This window comes from Trachypithecus francoisi, unplaced genomic scaffold (assembly GCF_009764315.1).
Source record: "Trachypithecus francoisi isolate TF-2019V2 unplaced genomic scaffold, Tfra_2.0 Lachesis_group18, whole genome shotgun sequence".
NCBI classification, from domain to species: Eukaryota; Metazoa; Chordata; class Mammalia; order Primates; family Cercopithecidae; genus Trachypithecus; species Trachypithecus francoisi.
In genome coordinates, this window is record NW_022681463.1 from 42,000,579 (window position 1) to 42,025,856 (window position 25,278).

Below are 25,278 nucleotides of genomic sequence, written 5' to 3' on the forward strand. Positions count from 1 at the left end.
TATGACAGATATAATTTCATTCTCTTTTGTAGCAAAGCTTCAGGAGAATCAGCCTGTAGTGTTTAATGAAATGTATGATGATTTAACTCTATTAGAATACAACAATTGTAACACTTTTGTAATGCTTTAAATCAACTCTTCTTTAAAACAAAATCTGGAATTTTGGTGACCTTCATTTTTGGCCACTTTACTGGGTTTTTCATTGGAGAAGATGAGGTGGGTGTTATATACCATATAATGTTCAGAATCTTAGAACTATTTTTAGATAAGGAGAACTAGAATTTTGAATATTTCATGACTTCTTCCTCATTTATGACTTAAAGGCTGGTTGAAGTTTAATTCTTTGTAAGAAAAACACATTAGTGAAATTTCAATAAATAATTACACTCACATGTGCAATTATGGGCATTTGTTTATTTATCTATTTTTACGACATATCTATTTTACTTGCTATGTTGTCCGGACTGGACTCAAACTCTTGGGTTCAAGTGATCTGCCTGCATAAGCCTCTCAAGTAGCTGGGGTTTCAGACATGTGCCACCATACCCAGCTGATTATGGACTTCTGAAAAAGATGAAACATGTTAATTAACAATGAACAAAAAGTGATAGAAACTTCTGTGTCACAGCAATGAATGAGAAAGCTTGAAGAAAGCCTGAAAGTAGTACATTGGTTGGAATGTATAATCACTCTGAAAAACCTAGTTTTGGTACTCTGTCTTTAAGAAATAGATACTCATCTCAATCTTTTGGTGAAGAAAAGCCGGTATTTCTCTCAGGCTGCACGCAGCATTTTAAAGATATGCTACTCTACATGCCCTTGTGTATCAGTGCACCAGGAAGGCATGTAGTTGTTCTCTGCTGTGTGTTATAAAGAGTCCTTTAAGTCTTCTGCTGTCAGCTGGGCTCTGCATGTCTCCCCACCCCTCCAAGGAATTCAGGACCTGAGGAGCACATTTCAGAAGTTAAAGACAGACTGGGAACAGACCTGCGTCTCTTCTCTGGAAAGTTCTGGCTGCCTTGCCTCATTCTCTTAATGAGATTTATGCTGTGTGTGTGTGGTCATGTGTCTTCAATCAGAGTGTAAACTCCTAGAGGACAAGGACTATTTCTTATATTTCTGGTTTGTATCTCTTATAGTTTCTGGCACATGGTAAATACATTATTTATTCAACTTTTCTAGGCATTATAATTAGCATGGTGAAAAATATAAAACCAGTCAATAGATAATTGTCAACCTGCTCTATGTCATAGGGTTATTGTGAATGTAAAAATCAAAATTGTAAATATTGGAAATATGTGTTCTCATTGGTGACAGAAGTCCTCATCTTGTAGCCATGTGAACCAGATAGGTGTGGTAGCATATGGGCACCGCCTCTGTGTGCCTTCTGTTTGGAGTTCTCTGACTCTTGCATTTTCAGTTAAGTGAAAGCTAGGCAGATGATTATTGCAGTCACCTGAAATGTGACTTCGGTTTTCTTCTTGCTTGTTGGTAACACAGCACATGCTGCTGGCAGTCTCTAGGAAGGGCATGTTCTCTTGGGATACGCTTCAGGGGCACAGCAAGGAGTGTTTGAATGACTTTGTCTGTGACTTTGGTGTATGCGCCCTGCTGTTACAAGAGCGTCCCAAATGCTGTTAGTCTTTGGATGTTCTAACATGTTATTAAGCAAAGGACTGAAACAAGAAGAAGAGTATTAAAACTATCACACTCAGCTATAAGGCAGTATATAGAGGATACTGCCCCAAAGATATACTACGTGATTTTTTTCCTGGCCCTGCAGTTTACCAGCTTGAATGACATTGGGAAATTATTTTCTATCTCCAGGCCTTTATGTCCTCATCCATACAAGGGGGGTGCTGGAGATGAGGCCTTCCCTGCCAGGTAAAGTCTGTCATTCTGTGATCCTGGTGAGGAGCAAGGGGTGAGACAAAGCCTTTCTATTTATGCATTTAAGAGTCTTACTGCAGTGAAGCTTCCTATGTATGGAAGTGTAAATTTACAGACTTCAAAGTGAGAAAGACCTGAGTTCAGATGGTATTCAGCCTGGTACCAGCTGTGTGGGTCATCCTTAGTCTCCTCTAATCCTACTCACCTGGAAGGTGGAATTAACCACCCATCCTCGCAGGAGCCTGCCTGCCTTTGGTGGGTGCTGAGTCAATGTTCTCCTTTAGAAGAAAAACAGGAGAAAAAGGCCCTATTACTTTCATTTATGTTGCTGCAATCCTCATGAGGTATCTAGTAAGATTTCGACATCTGGTTAATTCATAATTCTCCAAGTAGATATAGGGTAGATCTGAAATTAGAACCCTTTTTTTTCATTTGAATTTTCATTTAAGCATATCTGGAAGAATGTTTCAAACTCTGATTAGAGTTTATGATGTGAAATAATGGAACACAAATAATAATATCAGTAACAGAATAAAAACAGAATAATGGAACCAAAGAAATGAAAATAGTTTATTCTGCCTAATTTTATGTATTTGAAATTCTTAAAATGTTTTAAAAAGAAAAGATGAACTCTCTAAATAAAAATATTTTTGAAAACTATATAGGTGCAGAGGACTCAGAGGGAGACCTGAAAGCAGCATTTCTTAGTCACCCTCACTATTTATTTCCTAAGTCTGAGGAATCTGCCACGGGGAAGGAGCTGACCTGAGCGTCTACACTAACTGCAAGGGTGTTGAAGCCATTGGTTATCCTGCCTCTCTTCTCTGCTGTAGAACCAGGTACAGTTCTGATCCGTGGGCCAGTAGAGAAGAGCGGCAATAGTGTGGCAGAAACAGGGAAAGAGATTGGGTGTTTTGCTAATTTTAAGTGGTCTAAGCAGTCAGTAATTGAGTGGAAGTCAGACTCCTTTCTGTTATCCTTGGGGAAGAGAGCCTAATGCCTCTTTGCCATAGCCATGTAGCTAGGAGGGGTGCAGGCATTGCCACAGACGAGTATAGGATCACGTCAATACTTCATGCCTTAACTACCAGGAAATATTCACCTTGGCCAGACCAGAGATTCCTATGCACTCCCTCATTTTAGAGGCAGAACAAAAGAGGATAAGAGAGACTTGGTCTTTTCCCTAGAGGCAGCTTGCAGTAACTTTTAGAAACCATTCTGCAGGACGTTAATAACAAAGTGTTGAAGCTATTTCTATATCACAAAACTGACGAGCATCATGAAGCCAGCTGTAATGTAACTTCCTTAAGAGCAGAGCTTATGCTTCATGTTTCTTGTTATTCCTCATCATCTCAGCACAGGAGCTTATGAATAGGCAGGGCTCAATAAATGGTGATTCATTCATGTGCTATTTGTTGTGAGAGACTGTTTGCCACACTGTGGAATTGAGAGGATTTGGAGATGGGTGCTTTTTTGAAAAAGACTCTAGTCCTTAGGCTTAATAAGAAAATATAGACGAGTGCAAGTATTGTAGCTGAACCTGGAAATGTGCTATGGAATGTTTACTTAAGGCAGGAAATAAATTACATTAAAATTCAGTAGCATTAGGGGGAAAAAACCCAACAATTACCCTAACTTTTTTCCTCAGTAAACCTATTTAATTTTACACTAATGATCTAGTTTACATCTGTGTGTAAAGGCTTAGTAAGACAGTGTTACTTTAATGACTTTATCAGAAGTGAAAAAAAGGGCATTATTAAAAATGCCACTTGCATTACCCTTTAACAGGGGCTCATTATTTCCTCTCCTGCTGTGGAACAGGGGCCAGCGTTTGGCTAAATTGATAGAATTATCTTGGAAATACGAATTTGCTTATCATTTAATATTCTCTGATGACCCACTGCTTGAGATCTTTTGATCTATAGTGAAATCTGTGCATGTCACTACCTGGCTTCAAAGAAAAACATTTGCAGTTGCTGTGTTATGTCTAATGTGAGAAGACCATTTTTTTTTAAGCAGAAAGAAATATCTGCTCTTGCAAGACTGATATTTTAAGAAGAGATATCCTCCACTAAAGATGCAGAGTTGGACTGATTTTAATAATGTCAGAATGGCCAATAAATATATTAATAGAAGGAATTGAAAATCAATGAGCTGTGATAGTAATTACAGATAGTACCCAAGGGAAATACAGCAGACAGACAAATCCTTTCCCTCAGGGCCTGCCCCGGGCAAAGCTGTGAAGTTGAGAAGTCTGCCCTTCTTCCCTTTAGCAATGTACTTTCTCTTTCAACTGCATTCTCCTGCCACCACAGTCCAGATGTCCCTGCCCTCTGATGGTGCTGTAATGGTTCAAGGTACCAATAGATGACCAGTTCTAACCACAATCTCATTAATTGAAGAGAATGTAAAGTGTCCTTTCCAAGAGTTATTTGCATTTGTATAGGGTCAGTGCTTTGTAAAAAGGAAGATTTTTAAAGGAAATTTCATGCTCTGAGTAATTTGAGCATTTTGATTTCAGGCAAATTAACCTTTCCAGAATATTTCAGCTTCCACAAGACCATGGTCTGCTTTGTCTCGTTGTCTTTGTGGAAGAATTTTTTTTAAAAAATCTGAACCATCAAGCATGTTTTCTCTGTAGATGTGTTTTCTTGAGCTAATGTTTGCATTCTGGTTCAGAGTTGATAAAGTGCATCACAAAAAATATCCTTATTTATTTATTTATTTTTGAGACAGAGTCTCGCTCTGTTGCCAGGCTGGAGTGCAGTGGCACGATCTCAGCTCACTGTAACCTCCACTTCCCAGGTTTAAGCAATTCTCCTGCCTCAGCCTCCCAAGTAGCTGGGATTATAAGTACATGCCACCATGCCCAGATAATTTTTGTATTTTTAGTAGAGACGGGGTTTCACCATGTTGGGCAGGATGGTCTCAATCTCCTGACCTTGTGATCCACCTGCCTTCGACTCCCAAAGTGTTGGGATTACAGGCGTGAGCCACTGCATCTGGCCTTTGGAGGAGTTTTACTTCTGACTACAAAGTATTAACTCCTGTGGGAATTGACTCCCACCATAAACAACTAGAAACTCAGATGAAATAAGAGATATTTTTTCACCCATTGGACAACAAGTGGTGGTCCGTGAGAGGAGAGCAGAAAACGTGAGGAACTCTACAATGGCCTCCGGTTACTGCTTGGAGATACCTTCCCGGCAGCAAAGCAGGGAGGAAGAACCCACATAGGACCTTGCAGTCTCACTGAGCTAAGCAGGCAGAGTTTGGTATTTGGAGAAGTTAGGACAGCTAGTTTGTGAGAAGAACAATAGCGCAGAGGAGGGAATTGCACAAAAAGAGAGCTCTGGAGATCTCCAGAGGGGCCCACTAAAGGGTTTGGTGAGTACTTATCTTCCTGTGTATTGAGGAAGGCAAGGAAAGGCCAGCCAGACAGCAGTGGGTTGAACAATTCTTGGAGCTCACATAAAGCTGACAGAAATCAGGGTGGAGCAACCTCTTCATATGTGAGGCATTGGGAAGAGGGCTTGGAAGGGTCACAGCTTAGTGGCCTTTAGTACTGGAATAGACTGCTCTGGACTTACCCTGACAAACCTTAGAAACAAGCATTGAAAGGACCGAACTGATCTGCAAGTCACTCAACTGTATATCACAACAAAAATGCACTCCAAAGAATACATGATCTAGTGCTGAATGATGTAAAAATCACAATGTCTGGCATCCAGTCAAAATTACCAGATGTGCCAAGAAGCAGGAAAATAGAACTTATAGTCAAGTTTTAAAAATGAATCAATAGAAACACATCCAGAAATGACAAATAATAGGCAAGGATCTTAAAACATCTATTTTGTATCTTATATGCTCACGAATGTGAAGGAAAACCTGAAAATGATGAGAAGAGAAATGGAAGGTACAAAATGATAAAAAATGAAATAGATGAAACATATACCATGTATGTCCATTTTTGTATTACTGTAAAGAAATACCCGAGGCCAAGTGCTCACGCCTGTGATCCCAGCACTTTGAAAGGCCAAAGGAGGTGGATCACTTGAGCGCAGGAGTTCAAGACTAGCCTGGACAATGTGGTGAAACCCTATTTCTACAAAAAGTACAAAAATTAGCCAGGCGTGGTGACACGTGCCTGTAGTCCCAGCTACTCCGGAGGTTGAGGTGGGAGGATTGCTAGAACTCGGGAGGTGGAGGTTGCAGTAAGCCAAGATCCCATCACTGCACATCAGCCTGAGCAACACGAGACTCTGTCTCAAAATCAATCAATCGATCAATCAATCAATCACGGCAGAAAGCAGAGTGGGAGCTGGTGCCTCATGTGGTGAGAGGGAGGTGGTGCCAGGATAACAACTTGTGAACTCAGAGTGAGAACGCATTCATTACTATGAAGACAACACCAAGTCATTAATGAGAGATCTGCCCCCATGACACAGCACCTCACACTAGACCCACCTCTAACATTGGAGGTCACATTTCCACGTGAAATTCGAAGGGGAAAAAAATTCCAAAGCATATCATACTGTATTTAAAATTTTAAAAATACAGTGGATGACATTAATAGATATTGCATTAAAAAAGATCAGTGTCTGAACACATAGCAATAAAAACTCTCCGAAATAGGCCAGGCGCAGTGGCTCTTGCCTGTAATCCCAGCACTTTGGGAGGTCGAGGTGTGTGGGTCACTCGAGGTCAGGAGTTCGAGACCAACTTGGCCAACATGGCAAAACCTTGTCGCCACTAAAAAATAAAAAGTACAAAAATTAGCCAGGCATCATGGCTCATGCCTGTAATCCCAGCTACTCTAGAGGCTGAGGCAGGAGACTTACTTGAGCCCAGGAGGTGGAGGCTGCAGTAAGCTGAGATTGTGCCACTACTCTCCAGCCTGAGTGACAGAGTGAGACTGCATCTGTCTCAAAATAAATAAATAAAAATAAACATCTATTCAAAATAAAGCACAAAGCGCATAGAGAAAAGAAATAGAGACTGAAGATAAAAACAGAGCTTCAGTAAGCAGCTGTGGAACAATATAAAGTTGCTTATCATACATACAATTGGACTTTTAAGAAGAGGGAGATCAGAAAAAATATTTAAAGAAGAAAAGCTGGACGTTGTTCAGATAGGATAGAAGCTATAAACTCACAAATCCCAGGAAGTTTAATGAGCCCCAAGCAGAATGAATGTCACTAAAACAATAATCAAATTGCCAGAAACAAGTAATGAAGGACATAGTCTTAAAAGCAGCCAGGAGGCGAAAAATACACCTTTCATATGAAGGAAGATAAATCAGTCTTCTTATCCAAAATCAGTCAGGAAAGAAGAAAGAAATTGCAGGCAGAAAGAAAAGGATACTAGGTACAAATTTAGACTTATACAGGAAATGAGTAATGGTAAACATATGGGTCAATATAAAAGAATTTAAACTTTTTAAAAGATAGTTGACTGCTGAAAGCAAATATAACAATGTATGGTGGAGTTCATGACATATTGAATGAAAATGAGTAGTAACGACAGCACAGGGCAGGGTTATGGAAGGAAGTATAGGTAGAGTTCTCCCACCACATGTGAAATGGTGTGGTATTATTTGACGGTAGGTCAGTAAGTCGTTAAGTGATAACTTGTGATAAAGGTTTATGTTGTAAATTCTAGAGCAACCATACACACAAAACAACCAGATATAGTTGTCAAACCAATAGTGGAGATGAACCAGAAACACTGCAAAAAAGCCCCTCAGTTTATCTAAAAGAAGAAAAGCCAAAAGGAACAGAGTGCAGATAGCAAGATGGTACATTCTAGAGTAATCAAAGGATAGAATGTAGAGTAGTCAAAATCTTCAACAGTAGAATGAAGTTGCCAGGTGTCCGGGGAGACGGAGATAGGAAGTTGTCCTGAGAGTACAGAGTTTCAGTTTTGTAAGATGAAGAAAGCTCTAGACATCTGTTACACAATGTTGTGAATATAGTTAACACTACTGAGTTGTACGCTTAAAAATGGTTAAGAGGGTAAATTTTATGTTATATGTTCTTTACCACAATTAAGAATTAAAAAACATTTTTTTGAACCAGGGGGCTTAGGATTTGTAACTGTGTAGGAGAGCAAATATGAATTCCTAAACTGGCTAAGGGAAGACTTGAGCAGATTGCTTTTTATAGTTGAAAGGGGCAGTGACTTTTTAAGAAATCTGTTTGTTATAGCAGCAACCATGTGGGAATATATGGCCTTCCTTGTACTTACCGTGAAAACTTAAATGAATTTTGGCTTTGACAGCATCCTTCTTCTAACACTGCAGGAAGAAGTTTCATATGAAAGGTGAGACTATTCATCTTTAGCCACGCCGGTCCTGTTGATTTCCTGTGTACAAGGCCTGTCCTGAGATCAGAAACTGGAATTCTTATGTCTGATAACATTTTATTTTAGAAAAGTTTAAATATCTATAAAAAATCCATCAAGAGAAATTAAAGGACATGATCACATCTTGAAATAAAAACTATTAATAGTTTAGAATGTTTTCTTCCTGGAACATAATCATTCTCTGGTAAACATTCTTTTAAGATAAAAAGTGAAAGGATGGAAAAAGATACATTATGCAAACACTAAATAACAGCAAAACCAAAATGTTGGTGCCTGTATTCATATCAAATTAGGTCTCAGAACAATAATATAACCAGAGATAAAATTGAGTATTTCATAATGATGAGGATGTCAATTCATTAAGAGAACATAATAGTTTCACATGCTTGTCTGCCTTAGTAATCCTTTGAGTAGATGTAATATTATTTTTCTTAGTAAATAACATTGCAGATATATCGTGCACATAAGATCACACAACCAGTAAGTAACAGGCACTGAATGTAGTCTGTGTCTTGTGAATCAGTCTTTTCGTCATTCAGGGTATTTGTCTTTGTAACTCGGTTTTGATCATTGTAACTAGTTATCACATTGGACATGATCTGATATCAGACATTATTCCTATTAATATATTGATGTGTAAGAAGAATCTAATATAGATCTTGTGAAAAGATTTTGTTTAGTACCCCGGTAAATACAAATTTGCCTAACTGGAGTCACAAGGCCTTTTATGTAGTATCCTACAGTAAATGTGAACTCTTGAATCATTCTTTCAACTTAATTTCATAGGATTAAAACATATCTTGCTACATAAGATATGTTTGTTTTATATAAAATAATGTTTGTATTTACTTAATGGGCAGAAATAATCCCTGGTCACCACATGGGCAAAATTCTATTTCACTGTGTGTCTATCAATTTTAGAAATCAATAGATTGAGCAGAACTGACACCACATATTAGATTCAACTTCTGGAAGACTCCCCTAGTGTTTTGAGAAACCAATGTAACAATAAAGATGTCAACAGGTTTTTTTGTTTTCTTTACAAATTATGTCAGAGAATCATCACTGAGAAAAATGCTGTGCTCTGAAGTCATGCGACCTGGTGACAATTTTGATGAGTTTAATGTCTCACTAAGTGATCATATCTGTGGCTATAGAAGAATGAAACTGTGTTCACTGTCGTTGGTCAGTCCTGTCTGTTGTCTTAAGAAAATGCGAAGAAAGTGTCATAAGGAAATATGAACTTCTTTTCATCTATCTTAAATGAACTATAATGTTCAAGATGACTCATAGTCTCTATGACTGATTTTCTTTTTAACTCCCAAATTCCAATTTCATTGCCATGTTCTTGTCATAACTAATTATATATTTTTCAGGAAATTCGTGAAGATGATAATTGAGATTATTCACTCTTTAAAGCCTATATCTGCTAAATAAGCAAGTCTTGTTTCTTTAAAATTCAGATATAGAAGGAATTTATTCTTTTTTTTAACCTTGGTTATACACTTTATTTTTAACTTGAAATAAATTAATGCATTTAAAACCTCAAGCCTCCCTTAGCTGAGTCAGCTTTAACAAGGTAGTACAATGAGCCTTCTAGGTTGCTTGAAGTTTTGTTATAAATTTCATATAAAAGGTGAGTATTCAGACTACTTAAAAATAGTCAATATATTATTGTAAATGGTTAAAAAAAAGGCAAAGTATTTGAGGTAAAGCATTTTCTATGAACAGTGCAGGGGCTGCTGGTTCTGATCATAGATATATTTTCAAGATTATATTTTTCCCCAATCAGCATTATACTTACAAATACTTACATATTGCTGAAAATTTAACATTCTTTCACCATAAGCAATTTTGCAAAGTAACACTATTTTCATAGACATCATCATCAAAACCCTTAATGGATGTTGTTTTATCAAGTTAGAAGATAGATATAGAGACAGTTATTTCTTTCCATTGACATTGCGTGTCTGTGCTAAATTTGCTCTTCTCCCCTCAAATTTTATTTGCCATAGTAGCTTCTGACTTCTATACTGACATAAATATATATAAATAGAGATTTTGCCTTAATCTCCTTTGGATTATTGCCCTTGGGTATATTCACATTTCTATGCAGTGTTTTTGAGCTGTAGAAATGTGTCTGAGAACGATGTAAAACATTTTTCTGTTTAAATTCAGGTATAATAAAATGTATGAATTCAGCAAGAATAAGTGAAATTGTATACATAATACTTAGCATAGTACACGATATGTCAAGTAATCAGTAAAAAGTAACTGCCATTGCATTTGTTGTTAATCTGCATTTCTCCTGAGTTTTGTGATATAAAATATTTCGGATGTGAAAATTCAAATATGCGGCTGGGGCAGTGGCTCACGCCTGTAATGCCAGCACTTTGGGAGGCTGAGGCGGGTGGATCACCTGAGGTTGGGAGTTTGAGACCAGCCTGACCAACGTGGAGAAACTCCGTCTCTACTAAAAATACAAAAAATTAGCGAGACCTGGTGGCACATGCCTGTAATCCCAGCTACTCAGGAGTCTGAGGTAGGAGAATTGGTTGAACCCGGAAAGTGGAGGATGTGGGTGAGCCAAGATCACGCCATTGCAATGACCGAAACTCCATCTCACAAAAAAAAAATAAAAAAGAGTTTCCAGTTATTCACATAGATGTTGAAAAAAGATTTAACATTAATGATACTCCAAAGTAATGCTGTGCTTTGCTACTGTATTGTCAGGAAAAAATTGGTAATATTGTTACTACCAGTCTGTTTTTTATACTGTAAAATTAAAACATTGATGTTGTGCTGTTATATATTTGCCTTTTAACAATAATTGACATTTTAAAATAGGTGTGTTTAATTCTCTATTCTGGATTTTACTGAGAAATACTGTGTCTTATCATATGTGGCTATCTTTCCTTAAACATGAACTACTAAAAACAATTGTTACTGTAGAAAGCATTTCAGACATTATTCAGAAACATATATGGTTGTGACAGTTAAATGAATGATGGTTTTTTTAAAAGTTTCTATTTCCCAAATTGAATAAGAAAATTTTCTAGTTAATATCTAGTATTTTATTTCAAATTGTTTCCAAAAACATAAAACATTATTAGCATTCAGTGTCTCCATTGTCTTAGAAGATGATCCTGGAAGAAATTTAAGAGAACTATAAGAGGCAAAAATAATGTATGATGTGGCCAGTTTGTTTAATAGAGTTTATTTAATAGATATTTGCTTTTTTAAAAAAAATGATGCATATGACTATGCTTTTATGATATAACATTTATAAATGGTAGGGAAAAAATTCAAGTTTCTGGCACTTGCAATTTTTGAACCAATCATCTTTACGTTATGCCCTGAACGATGTCTTGCTATTTTAAGAGACCTATGGCTTTTACTGGACAGAGTAAATTGTTTTCAAATGCAGTTACACCTGTATAATCTGACCCTACTTGATATAGCTGATTTTATTTCTCAGAACCTTTCAGCCTGCTTGTGATCAGGGTGTGTAGTGGCCTTTTGTGATTGCCTGACATCTTTTATTTATCATCTTGACATTTCGTTAGCTTCTTGTATTGTGATTCCAGTCCTCCCAAGATAGAACCTTTATTTTTTCATCTGCATCTCCTAGACTCTCTTGCTGCTAGGATATGGACATGTTATCCATCTGCTGCACTATGCCTGAAAGGGATGCAGAAGGGAGCAATGTAAGGCTGCCCGCACACAGAAGAACAGCTGTTTGGGCAAGTGCAATGGTTACGACTTAACGGCGTTGTGGCGGAGGCTGTGACATTTCTGGCACCATATACTTGGAGGTGGCAGCAGTGGTATTTTTACTGGAACAGACCTACTGTGCTTGCACTTTGTCCCATCCATGTTGCTCCTGGCTGATCTTCTGACCTACTGAGATTTCTGGGCTGATATGTGAAAAAATATCTCTATCCACTTAAACTATACAGAGAGGATTCTGTTGTTTGCAGCTGATACAGTGAGATGTACTCACTTTTCTGATAAATAGATCTTATTTTGAGGACTGTGTGATTCAATGTGTGGATTTTGAAGCCAGATTTTTTGTATTTATGTCCTACTCTGACACTGGGTAACCTGGGCAAGCTGCTTAATCTGTCTCAGTGTCTTTATCTGTAAAATGGGGATTATAATAATATCTACCTCATGGAGTTTCTGGGAAAGTAAAGAAGTTAATATATGTAATATTTCTTAGCTAATAGCAGTGACTTCAACCTGAAGCACCCTCCTGTGTTCCTTTAGTTTCAGTCATAGTTGTCTTGCAAGTACCAGCATAAAATCCCTCTTCCAGAAAGCATTTCCATTGATCTCTTGTGTTTACACTTAGATTGAATCTACTTACAATGACTACCCACCCAATTTAGCACTTAATTGAGCTCAAATTGTATCATGTGGATTAATTCTCTTCTCAGCTTGATTTCAGACACATTTATTTTTAGTCAACAAAGTGGTGTGAGTTATTAGGAACAAAGGTAGGCAAGAATCTGACTTGAAGGAGCCCCACAGTTTGCTTGGAGAGTGATCCTAATATTAAATTTTCAATAAGAATGTCTATGGGGGGTACTATTTATGAATGCTTTTATGTGCTTGGGCGTTTATATTATCTAACACCCTAGTAATCTTGTGGTGATCATTGCCACTTTACCAGTGAGGACAGCTGTAATTAAAGATCCTAAAGGAACTTTAGGATCACCCAGCTTCTCAGTGTCAGAATCAGCTACGTTTAACAATGCTTTTATTGTGATACAAAGCTGCAACTTAAATGCCAAAAACATGTTAGGTAAGACAGTCATGGGAAATCATTTATGTTTGCAGGTCTTGAAGGATTATCTCATTATTTTATCATGTTTCATGAAAAATGCTTACTGAAATAATGTCATCTGTTGATTAGGAGATAGAAACTGATTTGGTTAATTTAGGTTTGCATTTCCTTGGTGTTGGAAATGTGCTTCCTCTGACTTATTCAGTGTTTGTGGTATAAAGAAAAATAGCAACAAGTACTTCTTTCCATTTGTATATACCCCTTGCATAATTGAGAGCACTTTCTTGTGTGTTACCATTTGGTATTTTCTCAATTCATTGAGAAGATGGAATAGAGTATTGTGATCACCATATTTCACTTGAAAACATAATGATCACTTCCTTAAATCTCAGAGATAATTGTAACCATTGTGAGATTATCGCCCAGAACTTCTGACACTTAACCTTTAGCTAAAAGGTTTAACTGCCTGCATATTTCAAGTGCCTGTATACAGTTTACAGTTTTCAGTAAAAACTGTGGATAGACAAGATCCCCAGAAATCATCATGGACTTAAGAGGCAGATGTTGGCCAGGCGTGGTGACTCAGACCTGTAATCCCAGCATTTTGGGAGGCCGAGGCAGGTAGATCATGAGGTCAAGAGATCAAGACCATCCTGGCCAACATGGTGAAACCCCATCTCTACTAAAAATACAAAAATTAGCTGGGTGTGGTGGTGTGTGCCTGTAATCTCAGCTACTCAAGAGGCTCAGGCAGGAGAATCACTTGAACCTGGGAGGCGGAGGTTGCAGTTAGCCGAGATCATGACCCTGCACTCCAGCCTGGAGACAGAGTGAGACTCCATCTGAAAAAAAAAAAGAGATCCCAGCACTTGGGGAGGCTGAGGCAGACAGATCATGAGGTCAGGAGATCAAGACCATCCTGGCTAACATGGTGAAACTCTGTCTTTACTAAAAATAAAATAAAAATTTAGCTGGGCATGGTGGCACACACCTGTGGTCCCAGCTACTAGGGAGGCTGAAGCAAGAGAATTGCTTGAACCTCAGGAGGCAGAGGTTGCAGTGAGCCGAGATTGCGCCACTGCATTCCAGCCTGGGCGACAGAGTGAGACTCGGTCTCAAAAAATAAAAAATAAAATAAAGAGGTAGACGTTAATATTAGTATAAGGAAGTTCTGGCCTCATGTTGGAGGTGGAAACAGAGTTGACTTATTTAGTAAAGGTTTGGAGAAGAGGTAAAAGATGAAAGGGTGTTATAAGCTGGATGGAGATAGTGTGGAAAACACTGATGGGAATGGGGCTTATCCTGTGCAAGGTGCTGTCCGACAGCTGATATTTTCCAGTAAGAGGGGCTACATTCCTCCGTTAGTTTGTACAAGAAAACTGTTACTTGTGATGTAAAATAAGAATGTTGATTTGAGCAGGAGAGGAGTGGTCAAGGGGAGAAGCCTCTGGGCTCTCTCACTTTTAGCTGGCTGCTTTTTCTTCTTCCCTTTCTCACCTTCTCACTGGTGCAACTCCTCACTTCTTTCTATGGTACTGGATTTTCAAGCCTGTTTAACTGTTCTAGCATTCATTTAGATAAAATGGGAATTACTGTTATTTGTTCACATAAAAGCTGTGTTTTAAGTGGTTAGACATTCGAGTTTCATACATTACACCCTTTCACATTTTTTATGCTATTTCATATGACTTTATTTCAATTCCATGTTAACACTTTGGGAAGAATTCATGGGATAACTTGGCTTTTTTTTTTTTTTTTTTTAAATAAGGAAGGAGACATGGAGTTGAGTGCTGTTCTGTCATGTTCTCAGTTGTCTCTTTTTTTTTTCTTTTTTTTGAGGCGGAGTCTCGCTCTGTCGCCCAGACTGGAGTGCAGTGGCCAGATCTCAGCTCACTGCAAGCTCCGCCTCCCGGGTTTACGCCATTCTCCTGCCTCAGCCTCCCGAGTAGCTGGGACTACAGGCGCCCGCCACCTCGCCCAGCTAGTTTTTGTATTTTTAGTAGAAACGGGGTTTCACCGTGTTAGCCAGGATGGTCTCGATCTCCTGACCTCGTGATCCGCCCATCTCGGCCTCCCAAAGTGCTGGGATTACAGGCTTGAGCCACCACGCCCAGCCTCAGTTGTCTCTTAGCATGGAGTGAATGTGATTATGCAGACTCTCCGTTTTACTGAAATGGTCCAGTTCTACAGATATGCACTAAATGTACCCTGATCTGCAGAGACATAATTACTTGAGTAATTCAAGCAGAGAAACTATGTGTGCTTAAAACCGAACCATGTTATTCTGTGTCTAAAAACTATGTGTTACAGTGATAGTTTGATTAGTTCTGAAAAGTAAGTTCTACCTTTGGTTCTCCTTTATTTATTAAAAAAAAGAGAGAGAGAGAGAGCATTGAAGAAATATCCTGAAGATACAGACACACCTCAGAGATATTGCAGAGTTGGTTCCAGAGCACCACAATAAAGCAAATATTGCAATTAAGCAAGTCATACAATTTTTTTGTTTCCCAGTACATATTAAAGTTATGTTTATGCTCTGCTGTATTCTACTAAGTGTGCAAGACCATTACATCTAAAAACAATGTATATACCTTAATTTTAAACGAGTTTATTGCTAAAAAATGCTACCAGTCATCTGGACTTTCAGCAAATCTTAATCTTTTTGCTGCTGAAGGGTCTTGCCTCGTGTGTTGATGGCCACGGACTGATCAAGGTGGTATTTGCTGAGATTTGGGTGGCTGTGGCAATTTCCTAAAATAAGACAATGAAGTTTACCGCATCAGTTGACTCTTCTTTCATAAAAGATTTCTCTATAGCATGGAATGCTCTTTGATAGTGTTTTACCCACGGTAGAACTGCTTTCATGATTGGAGTCGGTCCTCTCAAACCCTGCCTGTGCATGCTCAACTACGTTCATGAAGTATTCTAAATCTTTTGTTGTTGTTTCAACAGTGTGGACAGCATCTTTACCTGGAGTAGATTCCATCTAAAGAAACCATTTGCTTATCTGGAAAAAGCAACTCCTCACCCGTGAAAATTTTGTCTGAGATTGAAGCAATTCCATCATGTCTTCAAGCTTCACTTCTCATTCTAGTTCTCTTGCTGTTTCCACCATATCTACAGTTTCTTCCTCCACTGAAGTCTTAAACACCTCCAAGTCATCCATGTGGATGAAATCAACTTATTCCAAACTCATGTTAATGTTAATACTTTGACCTCCTCCCATGAATCACAGATGTTCTCAGGGTTCTAGGGTATCTAGTTTCCAGAAAGTTATCAATTTACTTTGTGTAGGTACATCAAAGTAATCATTATCTATGGCAGCTATAACTTTATGAAATATATGTCTTTAATTATAATAATTGAAAGTCAAAAATGACTGCTTATCCAAGGGCTGCAGAATGAATGTGTTAGCAAATATGAAAATAATATTAATCTACTTGTACACCTCTGTTCATTGTCAAAATAATATTTTGCAAGGAATCTTGTGTTCTGAGTAGTAGGTCTTAATAGTGAGCTTAAAATACTCCGTAAACCATGCTGTTAACATATGTACTGTCATCCAGGCTTTGTTGTTCCATTTCTAGAGCAGACAGTAGATTTAGCATCATTCTTAAGGACCCTAGGATTTTCAGAATTGTAAATGTGCTTTGGCTTCAATTTAAAGTCACCAGCTACATTAGCCCGTAACAAGAGAGTCAGCCTGTGCTTTGAAGCCAAGCGTTAACTTCTCTCTTGCTATGCAAGTCCTAGATGGCATCTTTTTCCAATACAAGGCTGTTTTGTATACACTTAAAGTCTGTTGTTTAATGTATATTCCCACTTTCATCAATGATCTTAACTAAATCTTCCAGATAACTTGCCGCAACTTTTATATCAGCTATTGCTTTACCTTGTATTATTATGTTATAGAGATGGTTTCTGTCCTTAAACTTCATGAACCAAACTCTAAAGCTAGCTTCAGACTTTTCTTCAGTAGCCTTCTCATCTCGCTCAGCCTCATAGAATTGAAGAAAGTTGGAGACTTGCTCTGGATTAACATTCCCTTGGCATAGGGAATGTTGTGGCTGGTTTGATCACCTGTCCAGACCACTCAAACTTTCTCCATATCAGCAATAAAATTGTTTCACTTTTTTGTTTGTGTATTCACTGGGGTAGGACTTTTAATTTCTTTCAGGAACCTTACCCTTTCATTCACAGTGTGGCTATTTGGTTTAAGAGGCCTAGGTTTCGCCCTATTTTGGCTTTCAACATGCCTTTCTCACCAAACTTAGTCATTTCTAGCTTTCAATTTAAAGTGAGAGACGTGGAACTCTTCCTCTCAGTTGAGTATTTAGAGTCATTGTAGGGTTGTTACTTGGCCTAACTTCAATACTTAGTGTCTCAGGGAATAGGGGGCTGGAGGAGATGGAAAGAGACAGGGGAATGGCTGGTGGGTGGGGCAGTCAGAACACACACATTTATTAAGTTCATAGTCTTTTATAGGCAGGGTTCATGGCACCCCCAAAAAATCACTGTAGTTATATCAAAGATCAGTGATCACAGCTCACCATAACAAATATAATAATAATGACAACATTTGAAATATTGGGAGAATTACCAAACCGAAATGTAACACAGAGACACAAAGTGAGCACATGCTGTTGGGAAAATGGCACCAACAGATTTCTAAATCCAGGGTTGCCATAAACCTAAAATTTTTTGAAAAGGCAGTATATGTGAAGCACAATAAAGCAAAGCACAATAAAACGAAGGCTACCTGTACTTAAAATGCCTTGTGTAGTTCATATTTTAGGATAATATACTTTGTTATGTACTTTGTAATTTGAAGAGTTGGTCATGCTCTACCTGAGTCCTGCTTGACATCTGTGTATATGCTTTTCATGCTTCAGAGTGTTTTCTTGTGCCTTTTCATGTGGTGTTTATGTCAATTCATTGAGAAGGTGGAATGAAAGTATTGTGATCATAATTTTTCCCAAGAGAAAACTGAAAAATTCATGTTTTACCCACATGTGGTATCATTTGATAATTATTTCCAGTGGATGGCCAGAAAATACAGGTGTGCCTGCATGGTATTGATGATCAGTGTCTGAGATATATCTGCCTCACAACTTGGAAGCCTGGTGTATGAAATACAACATTTTTCAAAGTGTGGTCTGCAGACTGTGATTGTAAAATATCCTGGGTTCCCACGCCAGTTCTACCAAACCAGGATCTCTGGGAGGAAGAAAAACACCCTGGGTGTTCACCAGATTCCCCAGGTGATTCTCATTCTTAACAGCAATCTGAGAACAGTTGACACGGGGGGGCACTAAGGTCCCTGGTTCATTGGGTTTCTGGGGACTGTGACTTCTAAGGTGCTGCTTTCTAAATCCCAGGACCCATCCTTCTGTCATTGAACAATTAAAATGTGGCCGCCGTGACCCTCGGAATGTCTGCCCTGTCTGATGGGCACGGTCTGTTAGAGTAGCCAGTGGTTGCTGTAGCCTGGAGACATCTGAGAAATTTTTAGTAGCTGAAATTGGTTAGTAGATACATATAAATTCTGAGTGGCACAAATGATTCCTTTAAAACTCCATGAGAGTTGGGAGGAAATTGAGTTATAAGAAGTATAGTAAGTGAGATATGGGTAATACTGGGACACTTTCTCCAGCAGCCTTTGAATTCCTGCAGAGCCCAGTGAATTTCCATTGTCATGGGCGGCATTGTATTTCCAAGTTCCAAGCCAATTACCATAGAATCCTGAGAAATGTACTCACTCTGTCTTTGAAGCAGTAGTTCACATTTTAGTCATTGACATTTTATTTTACCTCTTCTCTACTAAGAGAGTGAATGACTCATTTAGAAGATAAAAAAAAAAAATACTTGAACTGTTTAAAATATTGATGTTATAAGTGCCATAACTTTGAAGAGGAAGCATGAAAATTGGCATTTAAATGACATCTCCAAAGATTCCACATCTTTTATACAGAATGAGACTCGCTATTGGAGTGAACCTGAGATGCTGGATTTCAAATTTGTGTCGGAAGGCCTAACGGCAGGGCTGCTGTGCCTGGCTGAGCACCACATAAAGCCACCCTGCACAGGGGTCCTGGGGGTTAATATTCAGTCTGTGCTAGCCCGGCCAATCAGGAACCTTATTCTGGCATATATTTTTTCCAATTATCTGAAGAGAAATAGAAATGTCTGATTTTTAAAAGTTTGACCATAGGGTTTTGGGTTAGCTGAAGCCGTGCACAATAGCTGGGACAGTGCAGAAAGTACGCTCCCAGTCAGTGTTGACTGCCTTTTCATTTATTGAGCCTGACAAGAAGTCAGAGATGCTGTGTTTCTGAGATACAGTGTACAGAGAATCCTCATTCGATTATCTCTGACATGGATGATCAGAGGAATCTGCCTCTCTCATGGTTGTAAGAAAAGACAGATCATACCTCCCACCCCCAACAAAACAAAATTAATAAACAAATTGTATAAAAACTTACACTTAAGATTCATGTCATGCTATTCTCCCTCAACTGTTCCTCCAGTCCAAAGTCAAATTCCTGATTTCTCTTTGGCAGTGCAGCTTCTTGATTTTGCCAGTCTTTTCCATGGGTGCTGAGATGTTAAGCTCATCTTCAGTCCTGTGCTGTACCTGAAATACAGGAATGATCTGTTTATGACCAGGAGTATCTGTAGAATTTCCAACATAGACAACTGAAGGGGAAAAAGCAAAGACAACTTTGGTCTGCAATTCATATGTAAAAGGTTTAAGGCAAAGGGCAAGAATAAAGTAATTTTCAGTGTAAAGAAAATATGAAGGTTTTACTCCTTGAAGGTAATATCAGTGTAAATAGAAAATAGTTTCATTGAAACTGGACAATAAATGAATTCAGTTAAATGAAAACTAGGTACCAAAAGCATTGTATGCAATAGTAGAAAATTCTGATTCTTCATACTGTGAAAAGCATGCCTTTATTTTAATTAAAAGATTGTGTACAATTAAAAACATAATGCTATTTATTAATTCTGCATCCACATAATAGAAAGCCCACAAATTCTAAAGCTCCTCTTTCCTTTATAATTTCTAGGTGTGATAATAGTGGTTTAGTATTTCTTTTAAACTTTAACAAATCAAGAGGATACTTCCTCCATCCTGAGGGCATGGTATAGGGGTTAGCTGCAAATAACTGCAAAAGACATGTATCCATAAAGATATGGGTTAAGCATGGGTTTTAGTATGTGTGTTATTTATTCCCCAGGGGAGGCACTTCTTAACATACTTGAGTTATTATTAACATGTATTATTAGTTTTAACATGTATTATTATATATCTTGTATATATATACACATATATTATTACATATTTACATTAATATGTATTATTGCATTTTTTACCATTATGTTTGAGTCTTACAACTGAATTTTCAACGGCGGAGATTAAGTTGTTTAATATATAAGTGCCTATCTGAACTCAAAGCTTAGGAGTATGCTTTCCAGTATACACAGATAATGAAAAAATGTTGTGTTAGGTACATTCACTGATAGACACAGGACAGGGAAAAATATTAATGCTTAAGTATTTATAGCCTCTTCTTTCTGCCAGCTTTTGTGTGGTAGGCCCTTGTTATATAGAATCTGGATAATAGGAGTATAAGGGTGAAAGGTATTCTACTTCCACCTTGTGAAAGTTTAGCAACTTGAGTATGTGAAAGAATCTGACAGTAAACACATTAACAGGAGAAAAAGCATATAAGTTTTTTATGGGGTCAGCACACAGGAATCACACCAAGTATGAAACATCAAGAGGGGCCAGATGGTTGAAGTTTAAATAACCTCTTCATAGAAGAGAGGGAAGTGGTGGATGTAGGCAATTTTAGAGGAAGAGTGAATGATTTTTAGGGGAGACGAGTGGGCCTGAAAAACAGACAGTAGCCTGGGACAAAGTCTGAGTTATGGGTGTGGTGTCTGCTCTCTCTCCTTTCCTATCAGTTATTCTCTGTTTGATTAGATTTTAGAGGGAGACCCAAGACATTGCATTCATTCTGGAGGAACTGCTCTTCCTCAGATAAGGGAACCTTAGAGAAAGCCCCTCCCTGTGCTTCTGGAAAAGGCAGAGAGGCAAGAGCCTGAGAGTGGGAGAAGGGCAGAAAGACCTCTTGGTTCTGAGGCTTGTTGCTTTAGTTCAAAATACTCAGCATGTCAAAGAGCCATACTTTGAGGTATTATTTTCTGAACCCAAATGGGAGAGAGAGATGACTCTTGAGGGAGGGAGTGGAAGTGAAAAGCAGGAAATCCATCGTGTTTGACTTAACTTTTAGGAAAGGACAGAGAACTGTTGTCAAATGGGAGAGTAATTAACTTTGAAAGGGTGCCTAGGGATGGGAATAGGGGAATTAAAAGCCTCAAAAAGTTTTGGCAAGTTTAGATAGAGAATTCTGTGGACAGGAGGGATGGATTTGCTAAATGTTTCAGATTTGGAAAATGGAGAAAGGGGATTTTGAAAGTTTGTATGTTACAATCACATTTTAGTTTTTAAATTTTGGACGAGGATACTGTGGATTCATTTTGTTTTCTATCTATTTTAGATTTAGGATTTAGAGAAAGACAGCATTCTTCCCTATGTCAAGATCAGCAGCAGGATTAATGGAGAAAATCCAGGTTGTCTCTGTACAATCTAGCAGAATCATAAAAGGCAGTTGTTTTGGATTAGTTACTGTTAGGTTTTGTTATAAGAGTCAAAACTCCTCTGTCATGGGGTTAGCAAATTTTCTAGGGCATTGCTTCAACTTATGGATAACCATTCTAGGAATTTTCATAGTAAATGCTGGGTGACACTTTAGGAGCTGCCTTGTTAGAATTCTTGAAGGAACAACGGAACTAAATCGATGAATTTTCTGTGAACTTTAGGATTTCCTAAAAATGATCTGTCAGTATCTGGAGGCCTCTGTGGATGTGGACAGTGCTCCTGGGGTAGTTACAAGTTCTCTCATGTGTTCGCAGAAGCTCCGGAGCAGATGTGCTCTTTGAGTTAGTACCAACAGTTTGATTCCAGGGAACCCATTTATTTAGCTTGTGGCATTTGGCAGGGATTCTCCAGAATCAGACTGGTTTTCAGAGTAGTGAAACTAAGTCAATTCCAAGGTAATGACATGTTTCCGGTCTTCAGAACTTTGGCAGCATAACTCAAAACAGGAATTAAGAGTAAACCAAGCAATATTAAAGAGTCTAATAGCAGCATGGTTTAGTGTTCATCAGTTCAAACCTCACAATAGCAGTTAGGGTTCTCTTAACACTTCTGGGGTTCTGGCAGGATAAATCCAGTGTCTAGCCAAACTCAAGATCAAGTGCTAAGAAATAAGTCCTTGTTGGATAATTCTTTTACTGGCATCCTTTCTTATTTTCTAGTTTTGATTGTTAAATAGCTCTCTAAATGTTGTCTTTGTATTGGGTAAAGAACTTGAGTCTCAATGAGTTTGGATTATATCTAGCTTGCATCACAGTCTGAAATTCTTGGAGTTTATTTTTTATCAAGTATAAAAATGGGCCTAAAATAGTTCTGTGTGAAAAAAAGTCTTGTATAGTACTGGGGGATGAGGTGAGAAATGTGCCTTAAGTTAGTAGGCATTTATGTAGTTCATCTACATCATGGACTGGAGGATTGAATTTTCTAGTAGCAATTTAAAAGAGAGAACAGTAGAAATAGTTGTAGACATTTCAGTGGTGGGACTTCAAGGTAGAAATATTGCCATGGAAACAAAGATTTGAGTAGGCATAAGAAGAGGAGTTACAAAAGGAGGAATATTTGGGGAAAAAAAGAAAAAATATATTTTAAGTTTTATTTATAATTGTGTTTGCCAAGTCTGTGTTCACTTTTGAGCTGGTGCCTTGGTCCTTTTCACTCAGTTTTGTGAGTGTGGGCAGGAAAATACATCTCTCTCTTTCTCTGTATATATAGATATGTGTGTGTGTATATGGTATGTGTGTGTGTGTGTAAATGTATGTGTATATCTATGTGTGTGTATATGTTTGTATATATGTGTATGTGTGTATATAACCAGACTAAGCATTTAAAGACTACCCCTTAGCTAGACTAAGTTTTTAACTAGATTAAGCATTTAATGACCTAAAGGTCAGGAATTATTATTTTTTTTTTCATTTCTCACTGTGTCTTTACAGTGGAAAAGCCCAACAAATACTGTTTGGTTAGTATTTTTTACTCAGTTTGAATTTTTAAATGCCTTCTGAGTATCTATTATGTACAAGACATTGGCCTAGATGCTGCGGGGTCACCAAATACGTAACCTGTAATCTCCAATACAAAGAGTTTACACTCAAAACAGGATACTTGTAGCAGGAATAAAAATATTAGCTAGTGTTTGTTTATTGCTTGTTTGCCAGATTTAGCACTTCGTGTGTTTAATTCTTCTGACAAACTTAAGGTTAACTATTACTGTCTTTCTCTTCCTTGAAGAAACTGAGTCTTCAGAATGATCCATCAGTCAGGGTGAAAACTACAAATAAATGGTAGAGTCCAACTTGGTACATAGTATAAACTAAAAGCTGGGCTCTTAAATATACTTCTATGTTGCCATCATATATATATGTCATAAGCAGTATGGGAGGGTACAAAAACATAGGTAGTTAAAAATAATAGATTTCTGAGCATAGAGTGATTATATATGATTTACAAGGTGTAGAAGGGCTCCAAGGTGGTGACCACTGATCTAGGCATTGGAAAGGTTAGTGTAATTATGAGAGGAATCATTCTAGGCAAAGGGGGTAGTACGAGGAAAGGTGTTGAGATTTATTAGTATAATAAGTGCCTGTCTTCTAGTACAAATGCTATGTATTGAGTATTTTATAGCATTTATAAACTAATCATTTTTGTAGCAGATAAAATGGGCACTAAGAAAGTGGAATGCTTCCTTTTAAGGCAGGGCCAATCAGACACTTGGTATATAATCCATGCTGAACCTTGGATAGTCAATTTTTGGTGATGCTCGTCCAAATTTGGACAATAGCTACAAAGTTTAATTTAAAGAGATGGCCATTCTGTGACCTAGTTGATCACAAGAGTGGTCTACGGAATATCAGTGTGCATGTGCCTACCTTCAAAATAACTGCTGACACCATTTACTGCTTTGAATATGTTTTTTATCTGTTAACTAGGGACAGATGAAGTTAACAGATAAGGACAATTATATCATTGCAGGAGCTCAAAGTCAGTCCTTGCACTTACAGTGTAGAAGATGCAGACATCCCAATTCCTCATCTCCCATTTCTTTGTTAAATATTAGTATATTAATTTATGTGACTACAGTTTGTCACTAAAGCTTCTACCTTCTCACTCCATACATCAAAGCTAAATGGTCATACTTAAGCCCTCACTGCAGAGTAACTTACAGACTCTGGCTAATTCATCATAACATTTATCAGATGGTTCTTTCTTAAATGTTATGATTGCTGTTTTATAGGCAGAAAATAGGAGGCAAAGACATTGACAGTGTTTATTTATATTGGCTATATAAAACATTGTACCAGAAGTGCTACATTCAACATAATGACATTAATTTCATTCACAGGTTTTTACTTTTTAGGATTCTGGGGTGTTATAGGGTAGATACTTGCAGAAGAAATAACCTCTGTGACTCCTCTGCTATAGTGAGGCGGAGATATTTACTAGATGTTTGATATCTCTGGTTCTTGTGGTCTATCCCGGTTCTGGAATTCAGTAAAGCTGTATCTTTTAATTAGTTGTTATTTCTATGAATAACTGTTCAAAGTGTCAGCCATTTTGTAAAATTATTAACACTTTAAAGCCGCACGCGTGCGTGCGTGTGTGTGTGTGTAAGTAGTAGCTCTTCCCCAAGTTGGAGTACTGTTTATTTGCCTGTTTCATACAGGATTTATGCTTTTCAATTATGAAAGCTGAGTTATTCCAGTCCTCTAAAAATCTATGCAAGATCAATAAGAACAGAACAGATAAAATCATAAAACTCCATGTTTTTGGCATAAGAGGAAGACAGAGAACAGTACAGATTTCAGATTATCCATAAGTAGAAAGGTAAACACTAACTTCCAAAAAAGAGATTTCTCAAGTTTCTTTCTCAAGTCTTTGTGGAGAGCTGAGTTTTTAGAAAAATTGCATGGAAAAGAGAAGATGTAATTGAGCTAAAATCTGTCATCAAGAGAGAAAGTCAATCCTAAATTCAAAAATACTGCAAAAGAGGCCTGGGTGTATCAGATCAGCGACT

The 25,278-nt window shown here is 37.9% G+C and overlaps 1 protein-coding gene across 8 annotated transcripts in view; it reads left to right on the plus strand.

Moving 5' to 3' along the window:
• KLF12 (Kruppel like factor 12) overlaps window positions 1–25,278 on the plus strand; it is a 464,553-nt gene that overhangs the window by 207,142 nt on the left and 232,133 nt on the right. Inside the window, exon 3 of one of the 8 annotated variants that reach the window (XM_033177562.1) lies at window positions 2,556–2,729. The exons of the other annotated variants lie outside the window; for them this stretch is intronic. The gene's annotated coding sequence lies outside the window, so the exon portion shown is untranslated. The remainder of the gene's footprint in view (window positions 1–2,555; window positions 2,730–25,278) is intronic. 8 annotated transcript variants of the gene reach the window in all.